Source organism: Scyliorhinus torazame, chromosome 23 (assembly GCF_047496885.1).
Source record: "Scyliorhinus torazame isolate Kashiwa2021f chromosome 23, sScyTor2.1, whole genome shotgun sequence".
Classification (NCBI taxonomy): domain Eukaryota; kingdom Metazoa; phylum Chordata; class Chondrichthyes; order Carcharhiniformes; family Scyliorhinidae; genus Scyliorhinus; species Scyliorhinus torazame.
Window position 1 is genome coordinate 85,114,690 of NC_092729.1, and position 4,126 is coordinate 85,118,815.

The window sequence follows — 4,126 nt, forward strand, 5'->3', positions numbered from 1 at the left end:
CCGAGGGAAACCGAGACCGGGAATGTGCACGGTGCTCCGAGTGTGGGTCTGACCGAGGGATACGGAGACCGGGACTGTGCACAGTGCTCCGACTGTGGGTCTGACCTAGGGATGCGGAGACCGGGACTGTGCTCGGTGCTCCGAGTGTGGGTCTGACCGAGGGATACGGAGACCGGGACTGTGCACGGTGCTCCAAGTGTGGGTCTGACCGAGGGATGCGGAGACCGGGACTGTGCACGGTGCTCCAAGTGTGGGTCTGACCGAGGGATGCGGAGACCGGGACTGTGCACGGTGCTCCGAGTGTGGGTCTAACCGAGGGATACGGAGAACGGGACTTTGCACGGTGCCCCGAGTGTGGGTCTAACCGAGGGATACTGAGACCGGAACTGTGCACGGTGCTCCGAGTGTGGGACAAAGCGAGGGATACGGAGACCGGGACTGTGCACGGTGCTCCGAGTGTGGGTGTGACAGAGGAATACGGAGACCAGGACTGTGCTCGGTGCTCCGAGTGTGGGTCTAACCGAGGGATACGGAGACCGGGACTGTGCACGGTGCTCCGAGTGTGGGTCTGACCGAGGGTTACGGAGACCGGGACTGTGCACGGTGCCCCGAGTGTGGGTCTAACCGAGGAATACTGAGACTAGGACTGTGCACGGTGCTCCGAGTGTGGGTCTGACCGAGGAATACGGAGATCAGGACTGTGCTCGGTGCTCCGAGTGTGGGTCTAACCGAGGGATACGGAGACCGGAACTGTGCACGGTGGTCCGAGTGTGGGTCTAACCGAGGGATACGGAGAACGGGACTGTGCATGGTGCCCCGCGTGTGGGTCTAACCGAGGGACACGGAGACCGGGACTGTGCACGCTGCTCCAAGTGTGGGTCTGACCGAGGGATAGGGAGACCGGGACTGTGCACGGTGCTCCGAGTGTGTGTCTATCCGAGGGATACGGAGACCGGGACTGTGCACGGTGCTCCGAGTGTGTGTCTATCCGAGGGATACGGAGACCGGGACTGTGCACGGTGCTCCGAGTGTGGGTCTAACCGAGGGATACGGAGACCGGGACTGTGCACGGTGCTCCGAGTGTGGGTCTGACCGAGGGATACAGAGACCGGGACTGTGCACGATGCTCCGAGTGTGGGTCTGACCGAGGGATACGGAGACCGGGACTGTGCACGGTGCTCCGAGTGTGGGTCTGACCGAGGGATACGGAGACCGGGACTGTGCATGGTGCTCCGAGTGTGGGTCTGACCGAGGGATACAGAGACCGGGACTGTGCACGATGCTCCGAGTGTCGGTTTGACTGAGGGATACGGAGACCGGGACTGTGCACGGTGCTCCGAGTGTGGGTCTAACCGAGGGATACGGAGACCGGGACTGTGCACGGTGCTCCGAGTGTGGGTCTAACCGAGGGATACGGGGACCGGGACTGTGCACGGTGCTCCGAGTGTGGGTCTAACCGAGGGATACGGACACCGGGACTGTGCACGGTGCTCCGAGTGTGGGTCTGACCGAGGGATACGGGGACCGGGACTGTGCACGGTGCTCCGAGTGTGGGTCTAACCGAGGGAGACGGAGACCGGGACTGTGCAGGGTGCTCCGAGTGTGGGTCTGACCGAGGGATACGGAGACGGAGACTGTGCACGGTGCTCCGAGTGTGGGTCTAACCGAGGGATACGGAGACCGGGACTGTGCACGGTGCTCCGAGTGTGAGGCTGACCGAGGGAGACGGAGACCGGGACTGTGCACGGTTCTCCGAGTGTGGGTCTGACTGAGGGAGAGGGAGACCGGGACTGTGCACGGTGCTCCGAGTGTGGGTCTAACCGAGGGATACGGAGACCGGGATTGTGCACGGTGCTCCGAGTGTGGGTCTAACCGAGGGATACGGAGACCGGGACTGTGCACGGTGCTCCGAGTGTGGGTCTAACCGAGGGATACAGAGACCGGGACTGTGCACGGTGCTCCGAGTGTGGGTCTAACCGAGGGATACTGAGACCGGGACTGTGCATGGTGCTCCGAGTGTGGGTCTCACCGAGGGATACGGAGACAGGGACTGTGCACGGTGCTCCGCGTGTGTGTCTGACCGAGGGATACGGAGACCGGGACTGTGCACGGTGCTCCGAGTGTGGGTCTAACCGAGGGATACAGAGACCGGGACTGTGCACGGTGCTCCGAGTGTGGGTCTAACCGAGGGATACTGAGACCGGGACTGTGCATGGTGCTCCGAGTGTGGGTCTCACCGAGGGATACGGAGACAGGGACTGTGCACGGTGCTCCGCGTGTGTGTCTGACCGAGGGATACGGAGACCGGGACTGTGCACGGTGCTCCGGGTGTGGGTCTAACCGAGGGACACGGAGATCGGGACTGTGCACGGTGCTCAGAGTGTGGGTCTGACCGAGGGATACGGAGACCGGGACTGTGCACGGTGCTCCGAGTGTGGGTCTAACCGAGGGAGACGGAGACCGGGACTGTGCACGGTGCTCCGAGTGTGGGTCTAACCGAGGGATACAGAGACCGGGACTGTGCACGGTGCTCCGAGTGTGGGTCTAACCGAGGGATACTGAGACCGGGACTGTGCACGGTGCTCCGAGTGTGGGTCTAACCGAGGGTAAGGGAGACCGGGACTGTGCACGGTGCTCCGAGTGTGGGTCTAACCAAGGGATACGGAGACCGGGACTGTGCACGGTGCTCCGAGTGTGGGTCTGACCGAGGGATACAGAGGCCGGGACTGTGCACGATGCTCCGAGTGTGGGTCTAACCGAGGGATACAGAGACCGGGACTGTGCACGGTGCTCCGAGTGTGGGTCTAACCGAGGGATACGGAGACCGGGACTGTGCACGGTGCTCCGAGTGTGGGTCTAACCGAGGGATACAGAGACCGGGACTGTGCACGGTGCTCCGAGTGTGGGTCTAACCGAGGGATACTGAGACCGGGACTGTGCATGGTGCTCCGAGTGTGGGTCTCACCGAGGGATACGGAGACAGGGACTGTGCACGGTGCTCCGCGTGTGTGTCTGACCGAGGGATACGGAGACCGGGACTGTGCACGGTGCTCCGAGTGTGGGTCTAACCGAGGGATACAGAGACCGGGACTGTGCACGGTGCTCCGAGTGTGGGTCTAACCGAGGGATACGGAGACCGGGACTGTGCACGGTGCTCCGAGTGTGGGTCTCACCGAGGGATACGGAGACAGGGACTGTGCACGGTGCTCCGCGTGTGTGTCTGACCGAGGGATACGGAGACCGGGACTGTGCACGGTGCTCCGGGTGTGGGTCTAACCGAGGGACACGGAGATCGGGACTGTGCACGGTGCTCAGAGTGTGGGTCTGACCGAGGGATACGGAGACCGGGACTGTGCACGGTGCTCCGAGTGTGGGTCTAACCGAGGGAGACGGAGACCGGGACTGTGCACGGTGCTCCGAGTGTGGGTCTAACCGAGGGATACAGAGACCGGGACTGTGCACGGTGCTCCGAGTGTGGGTCTAACCGAGGGATACTGAGACCGGGACTGTGCACGGTGCTCCGAGTGTGGGTCTAACCGAGGGATAGGGAGACCGGGACTGTGCACGGTGCTCCGAGTGTGGGTCTAACCAAGTGATACGGAGACCGGGACTGTGCACGGTGCTCCGAGTGTGGCTCTAACCGAGGGATACGGAGACCGGGACTGTGCACGGTGCTCCGAGTGTGGGTCTAACCAAGGGATACGGAGACCGGGACTGTGCACGGTGCTCCGAGTGTGGCATAACAGAGATTTGACAGACAGTTTGCATTGTCAATTGCTTAACTGGTACAAGGTGAATGAGTCGCTCAGTGAGTCCCTGAATAGATTAACCGACCTAAAATTGCTCTGACACTTAATTAAGAGGGTGGCCCCTTGATGGGCCAGTGGGAGATTGGCGAGTGAGGAGATAGAAACAAGGACAATCAGCAGTTGTTAAAAGGTCAGAGAATTCTCGCAGGGCTCTCTCTCTACTGGCACTGTGTGTGTGTGGGGTGTCACCTGGATTATAGAACTCAAATCCTAGAGTATAGACATCTCCCTCAGACAGTGCGGCGCTCCCTCAGTACTGGCACCGGGGGGAGTGTCGGCCTGGATTATAGCGCTCAAATCCTAGAGTATAGACATCT